General features: G+C 42.0%; 1 protein-coding gene across 7 annotated transcripts in view; it reads left to right on the top strand.

Moving 5' to 3' along the window:
* Positions 1–18,594, top strand: part of LOC116840737 — a 371,839-nt gene that overhangs the window by 325,806 nt on the left and 27,439 nt on the right. The window lies entirely within an intron of this gene.

Below are 18,594 nucleotides of genomic sequence, written 5' to 3'. Positions count from 1 at the left end.
AGAGAGAGAGAGAGAGAGAGAGAGAGAGAGAGAGAGAGAGAGAGAGAGACGCTTCGCTCCGCTCCGGCCGGCGCCCGGAAGAGCAACGTCTGACCAGACGCGGAGCTTTACTACTTGATCGTGTTCTGACTCACGTACGCGTATCGTTTTCCCGCAACTTTGCCATAATTTTTCCCGCGCGTAAATACAGCATTCGGGTAGACGATTGTGCGTTACGCGTGTGACGTCTTGTTATTATACCGTAGCTGCGTCGTGTGTGACAGCTCCGGATTAATTCCCAAGTTGCGTAACGTTGTAATCGTTAACATCGCGAAAGACAATTCTCTCGCCGAGCATGTCTCGCTAAGTGACACACACTAATCAAATTTATCAAAGGGACCGTAAACTGCAGAGTAAACTGATGCATGCGCGCGCGTGTACGTTATTAGTAACACGAGCGTCTTCACAGCGCGTATCGCTTTTACCGCTGCGTCGAGGAGATTTTTTTACGCCACGCCGACAAATGCCGACGATAAAAAAGCGACGTGCCGCGTTCCCGCCGGCCAACTTACATCTTATTCCGCGCACCCCCGACGCCCTTCATTCCGTAGGGTTTTATTATCCTCCTTACAATTCCTTCAGCTTGATGCGCGGCGAATAATTACCGCGGAGGGCAGTGGGCATCAACGTTAAGCGTTTACTGCTCTCACAAGCGCGCGACACGAGAACGATATAAAAATGGAAGAAAAAAAAGTGAGGGGAAAGAATGTAATTCCATCTCTCTTTTTTTGATTTGAAGCGCTTGCGCGTCCGAAAGTGTTTCCATTGTTCTTTGACTCACGTTTCTACAATTGACACTTTCTCGTACTACCTCAACACGTCTGAGAATCTTATTCATATGTTAAGATATGAACATATGTTAAGATGTCTCCTTAATTCTAATTTTTTTTTATGCAAACGCATGTCATGTATAATCCCATTTCAATTTCAGAATCAGAAATGCTATATTTAGCGTTCACTATATGTCTAGAATATAGTTCCAGGTTTTTATTCTGCATCTATAATGAATGCACTACACTGAGAAAAAATATCTAAAAAATAAATATATTTATTTAATAGACACTAATAACAAACTTGCTTAAGTCTAAATTTTTCTACTTAAATAGAGTAAACTTTCATGAAAAGCTAAAGTTTTTAGGAAATGCATATGTTCTTGCTTGAAAAGATTTTATATTAATATAAGTAAATATGTTATTAAGATTCACTGAAATATTTCTTTATTTGTTGAATATTTTTTCTCTCAGTATAATAGTCTTTTCAATTTTAAATTTAATTTTTCTCATGTGAGCTTCATATGTAATCTTGTTGCAACTTGAAAATCAAAAAGGCATATGCATGTAGGCATATATCATTCTGGACGTATACATAAAGAAAATTAACAAGTAAAAATTACGTTAAAATTACATTTCTTTGTACAGCGTTTTCTGTAAAGCTGGACTGTACTGAAATTGCAGCACAAATTACCATGCAAATAGTAAATTTGACGATCTATCTGATGTAGAATATAAAAAAAATATTTGCGTAATTACAGTAATTTTTTAGTAAAATGTCATACACGTGTATAACATTTTTAAACAAATATATGAAAATTTCGATCTGCATGGTATATGATTACAAAAATTTCGTTGCAATTTTTACTACATTTTTTCCGTGTAGCAAATGCGCTATAATACATCTTTTCAATTTTAAATTTAATTTGTCTCATATGAGCATCACACGTATAATCCTGTTTTAATTTTAGAATCAGAAAACATATTTATTGCGCTGTGTTCGAAAATTACAACCCTAGGTGTCCGAACACGACGATTCGCAGACTCGTTGCCGTTGCCGCTCGTCGAGAAGTTTCGCGACTGTCACTCGCGCAGCCTCATCGTCATCTTTCACCGGGTTAGCCGGACGCGCACTTCCGTTGGTCGCGGAAACGTTGAAGAAGACAAACGTCGACCTCGAATTCAAGACGTGCGCGAAGAAACCGAGACGTGTACACAGTCTCTCTTACATATTTCTCCCGTCCGTTTCGTCTTTTGTCCGACTCACGGACCGTTCTGTCGGCTGAGAAACGGCGGTGACGGTAATGAATCGACGACGTCGGTCGTCGTGGTTTCACCTATTAAAAAAAAACAAATTCAACGGCCGAGATTCCGGGAATCTCAATGGCGGACAATTGCAGATTGTAGTTAATCGCTTTCACGAATGCCACTTGCGATATCGCGCTGACGCGTCGACCTGTATATCATTATCCGAATGTCTAAACGCTGTCGGACGAAGAAATATCGCGCATGACACGACCGCTGACATTACGCCAGGGAAATAACCTACAATCTTCCCATCCATCGGTCGCTATTTCTGTGCCTTGCACGGAACGATCAGCCGGGCTTATATCGCATACGTTCACGTAAATGTAGACCGCGAGGTCTTGGCAAGGCATTGCCCTTAAGGTATGATATCGCGGCAAAATAAAAGGGCCAAATAAACATAGATTCATCATGGCACAACGTCGATAAAAGTTAATACGGCGGATCCCTCGCGGGATCAGACGGAAACTTACAAACAGACGCTCGCTTCAGACGTCGCGTAATTCCGCCACTCGGAGTGAAATTCTATCATTTGCCGGGAAACGCTCGAAGGATCGGAATCGCACTCGCATGAAGTTACGAGGAGAATTTTGTCGCGGATTCTGTCACGAGTTATAGATCCTACAAAGCGAATTCTCTCTCTCTCTCTCTCTCTCTCTCTCTCTCTCTCTCTCTCTCTCTCTCTCTTTCTCTCTCCACCCCTTGCGTTTCCCTCTCTCGCTTTGCCTTCCTCGTGGAATAATAAGCAAAATTTAGTTAATTACTTCTACGGGAAACTGACTGCCGCTAGTAACCTTTGGGCAATTTGCTCTCACAGCCGCTAGAGATGATTCCGCGGCGGCAATTTTGCGGGAATGTCCATAATTTTCGAGACATCGCGCTCGCTGGCTCACGGATGTGCGCGAATTTTCGTTTGACGCCCACGCGCGCGGCACTTACACGGCGTGTAAGTGTTCGTCGACGGAATTCTCCTTATTTCGTGAGATCTTCCCCGCGCTGATCTCCTCGCGCTTTAATATACCCACGATTACGCGTCAGCTCGCGACTTTATGAGAAACGCCGTCCGGGATTCGCGTTTCTCCGCTACGCGCGACGAGGAGAAGATGAAGAGGGTGGCGTGCACTCTCCCTCCTCCCTCCTGTTCCCCCCTCTCTTTTCCCTCACGAAATATGGCCGGGTTGGAAGAAAACGACGGAGGCGGGACCCGCGGGGAGAGAAGTATTCTTTTGTATCAGGCAGCAGATTTCGCGAATTCATATTTTTGTGACGGATGCGACGATGGGGGATGGGCGAGACAGCGTCTCTCGTCTGCGAAAAAATTACGCGATCGAAGAAGACGATCCGAGACTTCGCGAACGTAACATCGAGTCAAAGTTGGGTTTTATTCAGTACCTCTTAAAATCGACGTGCTACGCGACATGACGATTTATATTCAATAATAAAAAATTGATCATATGCGAATATATTAGGAGACCGATTTCGGCAACTCTCCCCTATCAATTTTCTCTAAACATAGTTTCATTTACATTGTAGCTTTATCTTCATAATCTAATTCGAGATATAAAACCTATTCTAAAACTACTCACACTCCTTCTAATTCTGTTCTAAGCAGCATATAATCAACTGTAGGAATGTTTTATCATGCGCTTCAGCACGAAAACTCGTATTCTATCTGCACCTGGCGTTAAAAGTGGCCTGGTTGTTGAAGTAAAATTAGCGTTATAGGCGACCTTCACAGAAGACAAATAAAGTTTCGAGTCAGGCAGCCGCGTTAAACGTTAAACGCACGGTCAGATTACTGCCCATTATCCGTGACTAACGATTTAACGTTTCGAGAGTACAATCGGCCAAGGTACGAAAGAGAATTCGCCGAAGCGCTCGAGGCATTTGCTCTGCTGATTGGCGTGGCACTGGCGTGATCGCGATTTGCAAGGACGCGTTGAAGAATGAACCACTCTTTTTCCCTCTCTCTCTCTCTCTCTCTCTTTCTCTCACTCGCTTTCGTTCTCTCGAGGACGGTAATCACGCTGGCTGCTACAAGATTGAATATTTTGCGCCGATACTTTACACCGACGTCCGCGCCACGACAGCTCTCCTGGCCGGGGCGGCGGACGTTAGCAAGGACTCGGTATTTCAATTAAGGCCGAAGCCTCGGCCCGAAGTAATTAGAGGCGAACGGTGGAGCAAATGCGAGCGCGGGGCAAGACGATCGCAGCATTAAACTGTAAATCTGAGAGCACTTATCGCGCGCGGCCACGTTGGAATTGCATAGATAACCGGCGGGAGCGAATCTTTCTTTCCTCGAGAACCGGACGGACAAGGATCACGCTTGAAAACCGCGCGTTCATACAGTTCAGCCATCGCGAGATCGAAATATCTCCTCTCTTCCGGCAATTTCGCTGGCGAAATAATGAAAACGCCGCGGGATTGTTTATCATTCATAACTGTGCGCATTTAACGAGGCGACCTGATCAAATTATAAGACGGAGCGAATTTCCATATTGCGTTATTGGTAATTAAGTGTTACGAATACATTACATTACTGATAAATTATACATTATTCGCATGTATATATGTATATATATGAATATGGATTGATGGAACGAGGAATATACGCTGCCTGCGCGCAAGATGATATGGACGGATCAACTGGCGGAAAAAACAAGATTTTCGTTTTAAATCACGACCAAGTTGGCGATAAATCAGCCATATGACGGGCGGAGCAACGTTGTGAGCAACCTACTTCCGCTTTTTCGCTCTTGCCGATCCTTTACGGCGGGATGAAACCGTGCCAAAACGCCGATGTGCGGCTTTCACGAAGCACCTGCTCGGACAGTTTCAAGTAGTTCCGGTTTACGAGAAAGGGGGCGAGAGATGTACCGTATGCGCAAATATACTTCCGCGTATGCACGCGAGCGCGAGCGTTCCCCACCCGCCCGTTCATATGTCTGTCTGTCTGTCTGTGTGTTTACATGCACCGGTAACGATTTATGCGCATCTCGAGCGGAGGGCTCGCATTGATCGCAACGATGCACCCGGGACACGCGTAATAACGAATCGTTTCTGCAACGGCTCGTGAACTAAAAGAGTACAAGATTGGAGTTGAAAAAAAAGGGAGAGAGAATTTTTCGAACGCACGCGCGCACCAGAATTACCGGGAAGAGCGCGGCAGTTAAAATTGAAAAGAGTATCGGCGCTTTTTATCGCGCCCGCGATATCTTCCCGAGAAATCGCCGGCGCAAGCTCGCCGATGAATACGAATTTTCCATTTTCCGATGATAATTCTGTTCTTTGCGCGTTCGCGTTATTTGTTGTGATTAAAAGTACGCAATTAGCGCGGAAGGGTAAATCCGCGACGCTTAATTCGTTCGCGTAATCAATTAATTTATACGATACATATCTCGTAATCGTGAAAACGAAATTCCGCCGTCGCGCTTAGTCTTCTCTGTCTTTCTCTGTGTTTTTTTCTCGCTCCGCATTTCCTCGCGTAATTACTTTCACCGCCATCGATTTAACTAGACCCCATTCGCCATTAGGGACTAAGTATTTATAGATCGATTAAAATGTCAACTAGGCGTGTAAGTATGCTTCGTGAACGTTGTGAAAAATGGCTCGCTGTCACGAAAGTTCCGTGCATATAGTAACGACGGCGGGCTTAGGGAAAGGGAGGGACAAAGAGGAGGGAGCGATACCGCAACTCAGATAAATCATTATAAATTCATTCTTTTTTTTCTCTCTCCCGTTATTCTACTCTCCGTCTCACGGAGACTCGTCTGGCGGCCTGTTTCGACCTGTCCCGGATAGAGCTTGCGAAATTTATTGCCCAATCGAGTGGTGCGCGCGCTCGCCGTTAGAGAATCGAGGCTTTGGAGGAAGACAGAGAGAGAGAGAGAGAGAGAGAGAGAGAGAGAAAGGGGGCGAGAAAGATAACCACTTAATCATAATTTATGTAAAATTACGTCCTATCCAGCTCACGACCGTCTCGCGACCGACTGCGAAAGGGAAAGGGCTGAACGTATCTGTTCCTCTGGAATCCTCTTCTTCTCATCATTATTGCGCGTTACCGTACAAATGGCAGCTAAACTACTCGAAGCTCAAATATAGACCGCCGCGCGGTAACGACTATTATTAGCGGAACAATCTCGGCACGAGAATGTAACGTTGCATGCGACGCGCATACAAGCGCGCCGATGTAATATACAGCGAGTATACGTTGATAAATATTCGGGGCTGCATTGTGCCGGTCGCGATCGATATCTAAGCGGGCCATCGTCGCGCGCGCGTGCCGGTATCATATTTATGGTTGTTATTATTAACTTCACCGAGCGAACAGACATCGAGCGAATAATTTCCCTAAGTACTTTTCTAACGCAAGGAATTAATGGCTGACCAATAAGCGCCGCGCAGGCATGCGCAGGTAGCGAGTAATTATTTCTTGCGTGAGGATGCACTGAGAAAAAAAATGTTCGGTGCTTGTAACGAAAATTATATGGAGGAATAATTGCTATAAATTATGGTCAAGAAAACCATTTTCTTATTAAACTCTACTATAATGTTAGTGATAATAACCTTATACGCTACAAAAGATATGATTGGGGCCCAAAATAATTGTAATTTTAATTGAATCAACCATTTTCTCTCAACATAATAATGACGATGTATCGCCGAGATATTTGATCCTGCTAATGTATTTAAATTCTCAGGCTATCTCAATTGAGATCAAAATTTGCCTTAAAAATGTCAAAATAAGTCACTTTTAATAGCAATTCGGTTAATTTGTTCCAATTATCTAATTACTTATAGTTTACGTTTGATAACTTTTCCTCGTTGGAAACTGAGGAAATACTTCAAAATGAAACGCTTCAGAAATGTTAAATTTCCTCATAAAAAGTTCTTTGGTAGAACTTCTACAGTGGTGTGGAAGAATTCATCATTAGGCATTTTAATATTCTTAAAACTACACAAGATATGCAAGTGTATCTAATGAAACTTAAGACTCCTGGAGTAAGAAATTTAACAAACTTCTTTAATTTTTACATATTGATTTTCTCATGCTAAATTTAGCATTTCTGAAGTTTCCCATTTCGAAATGTTTCCTCGGTTTTTAATGAAAAAAAAATATTATGAAACTAAACCATAATATGATTAAATAATTGGAATAAGATCGTCACTAACCGATTTATTGCTAAGAGAGTAGTAATATTTCAATATTTTTAAAGCAAGTTTTGATCATTTTCGGACGGATTTGGATAAAAATTTAGCGACCCGAGAAAACATAAGGTTACATGTATAACTTGCGTTACACTTTTTAGGCCAAGATTAGGCTACCCATCGTCTTGTTACTATAAAATTCTCTCCGTGCAACATATAGTATTGCAAAAAATAGCACTTTCACGATCCACCAAGCGGAACCGCTTACCGAAAATGGATCGACGAAGTTCACGGTTCCGTCTCGCGTTTTTTTCAACATCAAACGTCGCCATCCGTTTCTAAACGCGATCTACGAATCTGACGCGCGCTCACACACGATCGTGAAATTAGATCGCGATAGTGGAATAGGCGGACGACTGGAGTCGCCTTAATCGCCGCGTTCCGAAGAGCACGCTTGACCGCTTCTATATCCGGCGAATGGCGCCGAGACCACCTCGGAAGCTGCCCGAGAAAACGATCTCGATCGCTACTTTCGCCGACGGTGAGCAACAGGAGAGGAGAGAAGAGACGAGCGGCGTCCTTATCGGTGGAAACGCGTCCTTATCGCGGTTGTATATCGCGCCGAATATCTTCGTGTACTGCATAAAACTTTCGTCTCGGCCAGCGCGCGTTGCTGGTGGCGGATGGCGGATTTCACGACGCGGAACGACCCGGGGATTCTATTTCTACGATCCGCCCTCGACTCTCGACATTGTTACGTACATTATCATGACTTCCCTCTTCGGGGCTCCGTCTGTTGGCACGTCGACATCCATAAAGCGCGCGGAGAGCGCCGACCGTGTCAAATTTACCGTCTTATTTTCTGACGATATGTCGCCGTGGGAAGCGGCCCGTACTTTACACACACCGCGACTTCTCACTTCGTACAACTCAATTTCGTATCGATGTATTCTTAGGACGCTCGTCCCACCCGCGAAAAATATATATATTCTTCTCGCTGCGGCCTTTCCGCAAGAGAGCGCGTTCGGTCATCCCGCTTCTTTCACCGAAGGAATTATTTATTATTCAGAGAAATTATTTATTATATATATATATATATATATATATATATATATATATATATTCTAAAGTCAATGGGGGATACATTTGCGTGTTATATATCCTTCTTGAAAATTTCACCAATTTTGTCATCAATAGATGTTTGCGAATTCACGAGAAATATCGCTTCAAGCGCGGAATGATGCAGGCCAAACCAATTTTAGCGCTGCGTCGCTCAAACAGTGAATTTTCTTTCTCCTCTGTCACCTCCACCCCTCCTCCTTTTCCTTCTATAATCGGACCTTTAATTGATCTACATTCCGGCGTCTCAACTTGCTCGTGATCCGAAGACCGAAATACCCTTCGGCCTATTAATCATTCTTCATCATCGGAGAACGCGCGCGACTTCGACCACTGGGCCCGATCGATCGCCCCGACGTGATGAATAAACCAAATTTTGATTCCAACGAGCGCTGCATCCTGTCCAGGGTGACCAACTGTCCTGAATTTTGCGGGGAATTCTCACAAATATCTGTATTATACACTAGACTGCTGTAACTTGGTTGAAATATATGGCTCCGAAAAATATATACTAAACTCATGCATTATGTGAGTAATATGTTGGTGAGATGATTGATAATAAGCTGGATTGTTACATCTGATTGCTTGAAGACCCATGAGTAAGTATCGGTAAATACAAGCATGTAGCAAGATGGCTATGTTGCTACATGCTTGCATTTTGGTTATTACAAAACATATGGTTATTACAAAATATATGGTTAACAGGGTCGTGGCAGACATTAATACATAGAAGAAGATTGCCTCTATCATATTTATACAGTTACAACAATTAGTTGTCTGGGAAGTTGTAACTTCGAAATTTTTAAGTATACAACATCTAGCCCCGTTCTTCCTTACTCACGTCATGCATTTACGGATGTTTATTATGTAATACATATTTTTCGGAGTCCATTTTTTTATATAAGAGAATCAGCAGTTTAGTTATCAGTTCGTTGGGAGATTCCTAATTTTCGACTCTACATAGAGGCATTCCGAAAGAACTCTAGACGAATCGCCATTTTTCCCGGTGTGCCTTATGTAAGATACTCAGATTTTCACTCAGAATGAGACCTCAATTTTCCAGTCGAATTATATGATATATATGACGACATCGTATATCTGTAATCGGGACGCAACTGAACAACTTTCATCTAACTCTGAACTGAAATCTGAGTATCCCGCTTGAGAGGAGTTTCAAATAACGACTGTTAATACTGGCCTAAGAGCTGGTCATCCTAGTCCCGCCTGTTGACGACTCTCGAATTAATGACTCCGATAAACGCGCACCAACCGTATTCGCAGATCCTTCTCTTCCGTGGGATTGTGATCTACGACACGAGCGAGCGACACTTGGCCGACACTTTAGCGCACGAACGACGCGCGTTTTACGCTTCCGGAGTTTCCGCTCTTCTTCTGCATTTTTCTTCTCCGTGCTTGATTGCCACGCTCTCGTCCAGCGCTTTTACGGTTACGCAGCTCTCTCCCCTTTCTTTCTACTTCGACTTTAGAATTGGTCCGCGAGAGTTGTGATCTCTCGATCTTTATTTCCACGGCCGTAGCAATCGTCCGTCGTTCCATTGGCGATCGTATAAACCAGGTGATACGTCATACGCGACTGAAACGTTGACCGACAGGCGACGAATCGCCCGACGACGTTCGTGAATTTACAGCTCGTAACCCGACCTACCGCGTTGCAAAATATTTCGGACGAATGAGGATCCAAACGCGTCTCGAAATATCCGGACGCCACCGCCGCTACTTTTTATCACGCGAGTGACTTTTTACACCCTAACGTTCGCCGGCACGTTTTTTTTTTTTTATTTCGGTCGAGTCTTGCTTGCGCATTATATCGACGCACGGTCGATTTAATAACTAGGCAATCGGTAAAATTATACGCCGATCGGCACACCTTTTCACTGAATGCGCGGAAATATTTGCACGGCCGTCCCTACGGGAAGGTATCTCGCGGAAAATGCGAGTCGATTAAACGTCGAAAACAGCGGCGGGAATTCTACGAGTTGTGTAATATTGAACTTCGCGAAGCGCGGTGGTGGTACCTCAAACAATATGAGAATCAGCGAGTCGGAAGCATTCTTTAACAACGTCGAAATCCCTCCCTAAGACAAATATGAACTGAGGACTTTGTAATACACCAAAGTTCCTCGAATGTATATGAAATCTTCGCGGAGGTAAAGCTTATATTAAGAAGTCTTGATGAAAATAATAATTTCAAGTTATGATATTCCGCCGCATCTCTCGCCTTTATCGATTTAACGTTATTACACTTTGTCATTACCGGGACTCGTTATTAATATTTATACGAAACCCATCCGCGCAACATTGCTCCGCCTTACGTGAAACAGAAGACGTTTTTCATCTCGCAATCTCGCGATTTCCGCGGCAAGACCGGCCATTATGTTATGATCTGAGGTAAAAGGCTCTCTCTACTCTCTGCCTCTCTCTCTTTCTTTTCTCGCAAAAAGCTCCGGCTGCTCCGCTTAAAGGGAAACCGTTAAGGGCTCTTCACTTATCAGCGCATTCCGCGAGAAAAGAAGAGATTACGTGCGCGCGATCTAATAACGAGCTTTTAGAGTACGTGGTGTTGTCCGGTGCGCGGTGCAGTTCGGTTCGACACTTCGCCGGTTGATCGGCCTCCGGCTCGGTGCACCCGATCAAAGCTCGTTTTTATGAGGCCCGTGGAAGCCGTCCAATTGAAAAAAAAAAAGCGAGAGAGGGAGAGAGAGGGAAAGAGAAAGAGCCAACGGAGTACGGGGGAACAAGACAGGCTTAACGAAAAAATGAGTTATGAATTACTCGCGGTCCGTAAATAGTGGCCGACGTGGTCGCTGGCGAATGCACGCCTCCCGGTATATCGTGCTTATGCAAGTGCATATATGAACCCCGGTAAACACGATCCGCACATAAACAGGCGGCGCATATATAACTCTCCACCGAAGTGCCACGACGGCGGCGCGGTCTCATCTCACTTTCGCTTTGTTTTTCCCTCCCTCGCATCCACCCCCTTCTGTCTCTCACTCCCACTCCTGTGTGTGCTATTTTTTTACTCGTATAGCGTCCGATACAACGGAGCCGCCTTGTTCATCATTTCCAGCCATTCGCCCCGTTGATCACACCCTTGTATTCGGCAGTGCGCGCGCGTGTGTACTTCGGAATTATCGTATTCTTTTTGGGCCAGAGATCGCTCTTTCGTCAGTTGCTGTTCGATTCTCCCCTCCCCTTGCTCTTAAGAGTGGAAATTTTATTTGACAAAACATTTTCATAAAATGATGTTATCGGTACGAAATAATTCAACTGTCACGACGATCTAAGGATCTTTAGCTAATGAAATTTCTACACTTTAAATTAGCTGAAGATGGTCCAAAGCGAAATTGAAACGTATTAGTGTACTTACTAGTAACTATTTGACGTAGAAAATAAGATGCAAATAAATTCAGTAGATAAATATTATTGTTAGCAAACTGAAATCAGCATTATTTGGCTCTTTCTTACCTATTTTCCTAATCATCGAATATTGAATGTATGTCATCAGTCTAGTATTAGGAAGAAATACACCATACGCAGTGATATGTCTATTAGCCCCAGAAGTTTAATATTACGTATTATATCTACTTGTTTTGGATGATTGAACCACGCTTACTGCGATTTCGAACATATCTCCGAGAAATGTGCAATTTATAATTAAAACACTCTCGGCGAATTGCGAGCCGTTTCTCCGGCAGAACATTCCGATTATACTATCCGAGCAACGCGTACGCGCGTTTCGAATATTTCGGTAGACCGCGGAAAATCATTCCGATCATTTTGGGAGGAAAAGGCGAGGACGAGAGAAATATATATATATATATATATATATATATATATATATATATATATAGAGAGAGAGAGAGAGAGAGAGAGAGAGAGAGAGAGACTGATAGATAGAGAGAGAGAAAGAGGATGGGAGGATGAGAGGGAAAGCGCGCTGTGTTTATTAGAATACTACGCACGCACGAATGCGGTTTTAACTTGTATCCGAACTTCGAGTTATGCGGCGCGGCCGCCACAATTTACTCGACATTCTCTCGCCGTTATGACTGTGATATACGTTGATTAAAATTTATATACGAGCGGACAAATAATAATCAAACTTCATCGCGCGTACACTCCGAGAGAGCGTCCCGTTCGCTTAGAATATCGTGTGTTTATAATTGCATTTAATTAGATGTATATGGCGAGCGAGATACTGTCGATGACCGCGATCAAGTCGGAAATTTACCAGACGTACTAATTGGTAAACGATGTCGATCCTCTGACGGCAAATGTGACCGTAGCCACACACAAGAGACCTCATGTAAACCATGTAAATTGATTGCCAAGGGGAGGAGCGGTTTTAATGCTCGAGCTCTGCATGTGTACGCTTATTTCCGTCGTTTCTTATAAATAAATATAAGAATAATAAAAGAATTATCTTTTCGGATATAGATAGCTTTACCTTAAAATGCTTTGGAACAAAAATACCGACACGCTATATACCGATTTGCTGCTTGGTATCAATTTTAATGAATCAGGTGATATTAATTGTTCAATTGTTTTGCCCACCCAAAATATTATGATACGTCATAGCAATTAGCTGACTGACAAGTTTATTTTAAATATAATATATATATCATATTGAAGTATGATATATATATATATATATATATATATATATATATATATATATATCATACTATTATATAACTATTTATATATATATATATATATAAATAGTTGTATTCTCGTACATTCTCGCGCCTGTGTGATAAAAAAGAAACACATTTGTAAAAACTAAGAACGTTTCATTCTACTATTTATAGATTCTCGCGCTGTCGGTCGTTATTTCGTAACTTCGCTACGTATTCGTTGACAGTTCGGGTGCAACTTTCATCACGAGTTTAACAAAATCCCTACGGTGACCTTCGACTGTTTCAATATTTAAAAGAATAAAATTTCTTGCCACACACAACGCAGACACAAAAATAAATATGCGTATATATGATATAGATAACATAACCATAATAATATATAGCAATCATAGTATATATGTAACATAATCAACAATATATAGTGTTTAAGAAAATATATTCGCGATATAAGCGAAAAATATATTTCGCTTTGTCAAAAAGGAACGATCCGATGCTTTTATATTGTTTTTGTTGGAAATTATCAATGCAGTTTATGACTACGCATGCACTACTTTAAACAGCACTCTATTAGTTCTGAATTTTGGCACTCACTTTTTTACGATGAAACCTATCGACGTTCACAGGTAGAGAGATCGCGTGGCTACCTCAGCTGCGTTGCTCCGCATCTGAAAGTCCAGTAGCGTCCAGTCTCCGTCTTGTGTCGTCTCGCGTTGATTGCACTTCAGTACTTCACAAACTTCCCCGCGACACGATGAATATTCTCGCTTTAACGGCGATATAACGGCGTGCCTCGACGGCATGAAAAATCTCGATTAATCTCGAAACGGAATTTACGAGGTCGATTAACGAAAGACGAGATTGGATTCTGACGGTCTACTTAAAAATTCATTGAATTATTTAATTTTCAATAAATATCCGTCGCGGCGCGACATATTCCGGCACTCTGCCAGCGTGCTCGAGAGTCGTGAATACATCGCGAACCGATGATCGATCGCGGGACCGATCAACGCGATATGCGAATCGTGATCGCGACGTTGACACGTAACGTTCTCACACGATACCTTCCCGATACTTCAGCGAAGATAACTTCGCAATATTTGGGTGGAGATAATTGTCCGCACTACTTGTGCGGAGACAGCTTCGCAATATTGTTGCGAATATCCCGTAATATATTCGCGGAGCGTATTTTTCGTAGTTATTTCGCCAATTTAGTTATTAACCAATTCTGCTCGGAAGAATGCAGTCGCGACGCAAACTTAAATACGAAGCATCGAAAGCTTCTAAAAAATTCGCAGTGATAGCAAAAATCCGCTAACGCGTACGCAACTTGATATAAACATAAGTAAATAAAAAGCTTGAATCTGTTCTTCGAACGTAAGCGCGGCGCGTAAACAAACAGACTCTATGTTTACCTTCTCGGTACTTATATATTTTCATGAGGAACATCTCATGCTGACAATCGTATCGCATCGTTGAATAAATCGTTTAGTAATCGAGGATACATTTCTCTCTCAAATCTAATCTAATTATAGATCAGATCTAACTAGAGACTAGATATAAAAAGTCGAATCTAATTTAATTGTGATAATTATTCTTTGAATGAATATTGTCAAAGCTTTTCGAGATCTTGCTGATGCTCACGACCATCTCAAAACGATAACACACGTGACGTGTCATAATTCTACTCGCAGTTCGACAATCGCGGCTTTGATCGGTTTAGAAAACTTGAGAACGACGCGGTCCGACGTGCTCATCTCGACGGTAAAAGCTGTTATGATCGCGAGTATGTCTCAAATCTACGTGCGTTATTGTTGTTATTATCGGACACACCGAGTCGTACTCGAACGAGTTGTTATACAATTTTTCAGTTCTGTTTATAGAGCCTGTATGATTCAAAGTTTATGATACGATTTCATCTATGTTTAATTAAACGTCCGCCGTTATACTTAATGCAACAACGCAGGATGTGAAATCTGAAACGCTCGTTATTTTAAGGTAGCGATTTTTTAATCTTCTTCTTCCTCTAATTATCTTCTTCTTTGCATTATTTCATTTTAAACATTCGATAATTAAAATCCTAATCAATATAGAAAAGTTAGGAGCAAAACGGTCCGACGTATTTACTTCGACGTCAAAGACTGTTGCGATCGCGATTGCGTTCCGAATTGAAGCGTATCCTTGATTTCTTTTCTTTGCCACTACTCTACGTGCTGTTCAACGTGTAATTTAATTTAAAGTTTACGATGCGACTTCGCGTCTATAGTTAATTGAACGTTCACGTTTATATTTAACGCGACAAAACATTGTGTAAAATCCGAAGCGCTCGTTAATTTGAGGTCGCGAATAAACTTTTCATCTCCCTCTAATTATTCTTCTCTTACGCGTGATTACTTTGTAAACGTCCGACAATTGAAGCTCTAATCAATATAGCAAAATTAGGAACAGAGTGCGGCGCCGTCCTACGTGTTCGGCATCAAAGACTGTTACGATCGCGATTACGTTCCCAATTTACGAGTGTTTTTCTTTCACCTTGTTGCCTCTTTCTACATGTTACTCGAATGGTCGTTACAGAATTTTTCACCGTTCAAAGAGCCTAAATAATTTGAAGTTTACGGTGCGATCGTGTTTATAGTTAATTAAACGTTCACATATATACCTAACGCAACAAAACACAAATTCCGAAACATTCGTTAAAGTCGCGAATGGATTTTTAATCTCCCTACTCTCCTACTAATTATTCTTCTCTGATTCCTTTGTGAGCATTCACACGTCCGACAATCAAAGCTCTGATGAATACAGAAAAATTGAAAATACAGAGAACAACGCGCGCGTTCATTTCAGTGTCAAAGACTGTTATGTTGCGATTGTGCCTCCAAACCTACGGGTTGTGTTTTTGTTGTTGTTTCCTCTACTCTCGACGTGCTTGATTGTACTCGAACGATTCGTTATGGGATTTTTCACTATTTAAAGAACCTGAATGATTTTGCGATGCTTTTTCGTGTAATTAAACGTTTACACATTTAAAGCAACGCGATACGTCGCGAAATCCGAAACTGTTACTTGAAAATTACGAATGAATTTTTCACGGTTAGTCTCCTTTATAGACTGATTGGTTTTTCTGAGCCGAATTCACGCTAATTGATAATATTTGAACGATGCTCAACCCCGCTCATCGAGGCACTCCGACGTGAGGCCGAGGGAAGGAAGACGTCACGTAGAAGAGCTCCACCCTCGGCATGAAGTAAACAAGCGTGTCTCTTGCTGTCGGTAGAGATCGACTTGGAGCAAGTTCGACGTTTCGCCGGCCAATCGGCCGGAAAATTGCTCGTTGACCGGGGTCCTACCAACCGGAAGTGCAGAGCCCTCGCGCTCGAATCGGCGCACAAGACGGTGGAAAATTATCGTGTATACGCGCTGCCAAATCGACGATCGAGCCCGTAGTCGATAGCACACTGGCTAAGCTGAAAGATATACTTATCCACGCGAATCCATCTGGTGATCGATTCGTTTCGCAGCTCGATCACGTACTAAGATAAACTCAATATTGGAATTTAAAAAGTGACGAAGCAAATATAACACCCAATGACACGTCTCTGACAGAATTACAACTAATTATCACATTTTTACTAAGTATATAATATCTGACATTGAATATCTATAGGAATAATCGAATTAAAATTATGTGAAATTGAATTTCACACACTATTAACTCGGCAATGTAATTTCGTTATCCATCTGGTACGCTCCAATGCGATTTGTCAAAATTCTCGGAATCTCGGAAGTTTTTAATTCTATATGATCATTGATTCCTTGACATTCTTATTAAGAAGACATTAACTCTTAAGTTGGTCGTAAAATCCACGGTCAAGAAAGGTGTCGAGATACTCCTGGAAACTCCGTATATCTAAGTAATCGAGCCTCAGATTGAACTACCGTTAAACTAAAGTTCCCTAGAAATCCGCTGAGAATCAGGTTTTATTCTCTATTTACACTTTCGAAGTTCGCCCCTAATTTTCAATCGCTCGTAACTCAAAAACTATCGACCTCCGAACTTTAGAAAGCGCTATATTTCTTAGCTCACGTTTCCGCCACCCGTGGTCGAAACAAAAGTTCTTCGACATCACTTAAATACTTCATCCAGTCGTAATTATTAATTTTTTTCCGTACGTACTCAACGTTTCTACAAGATTGATACTGCGCAGTTCTCGACTTATACAAAAGATATCGGATCGAAATTTTTGTTACATACACAACAAATTCTGTCAAATACAAATAATGGAATGTATATTTTCTTAAAACTTTAGCTTTTCATGAAAGCAGTTGTTTATTATATTTAAATAATTTAGATTTTAGTAAAAATATTATTGACAACTAACAACGTTTTTTCTTCACTTCTGTTTTCATTGTTATTGTACCAAACCCAAATTTAAATCATTATTGACACACAGTATTATTTCAACGTATTTCGTAATTTTTAGCATGCATTTTCTCGCTTCTGACGTCATTAAAAAGAGATAGACCATGCGAGGGGCCTTAAGACAATTCTCCGAGTAACGATGGCGAGCCTAAAATAGGTTAGACAGTTAAATCACGGCGGATCGCGCGGTATTGTTCGCGCTGACCTGGCGCTCACGTCGCATCGCATCTCTTAGTACACGAAGCGGCGGCTGAAACTAATTGTAAGTAGTAAAATAAATCTTCGCCGGCATGGGGAAGGTACGGGAGGAATAGCAAACGACGACATTCGTAGGAATAGCGGCCGCAAACAAACTCGACGAGGAACACATACGCGCGTGCACGTGTACACATAAACACATATACACATAAACACATATACACATGTACGCATACATGAGCCGTAGTAACGCGCGACTGTGTCGTAGAGAGAATCTATATGTCCGAATTATCTTGAATCATTTGGAAATCTCGACAGCAAACGCGAACATTACCGTAGGTTGAATAGTGGCGCAATAAAGGTCAGATAAATAAAATCATTTCCGGAAAAGCGATGCAAATACGCGCGTCTCCCGCCGTGTCCATATTATCTCGGTGTATAAATCAAGAATTATTTTCACATTGTTAAAATTAGTTCCTGTCTGGTCGTTGGCGTGCAAGTAGATCACGTCTATCTGCAAATAGCCAAATCCGGCACAAACGCCAATCTTAATCCACCGCAAAACAGATCGTCTATTTCCAACACCTGCGCGCTTGCGGCATATAAATCCGCAATATCCTTCTGGGGGATGTACATAGCGCGCGACGCGTCACAAAATAGCAGCAGTCCCACGCGCCTTGGTGAAAGCCGATTCAAGGTTCTGCTTCTCCGACGCGCAAGTTCGTTTAATCTGAAAGAAAGGAAAGAGAAAATGGTTACACCAAAATAATACAGAAATTTCCTAAGTTTTCGAAGCGCACTTGATCAGTAAAATCAACTATTTCTTTAAAACTATTGTTATATATGATATAGAACTATAGAACTATTGTAAAACAAACCGGAACTCTAAAGAAATAGTTAATGTAAATAGTTTTTTTGATTAGGTGCGCTG

The sequence above is a fragment of the Odontomachus brunneus genome, unplaced genomic scaffold, assembly GCF_010583005.1.
Source record: "Odontomachus brunneus isolate Ranch 3 - 2012 unplaced genomic scaffold, Obru_v1 Obru_scaffold_011, whole genome shotgun sequence".
Classification (NCBI taxonomy): domain Eukaryota; kingdom Metazoa; phylum Arthropoda; class Insecta; order Hymenoptera; family Formicidae; genus Odontomachus; species Odontomachus brunneus.
The sequence above is the reverse complement of the archived record's forward strand: the minus strand, read 5'-3'. Positions and strand labels throughout refer to the sequence as shown.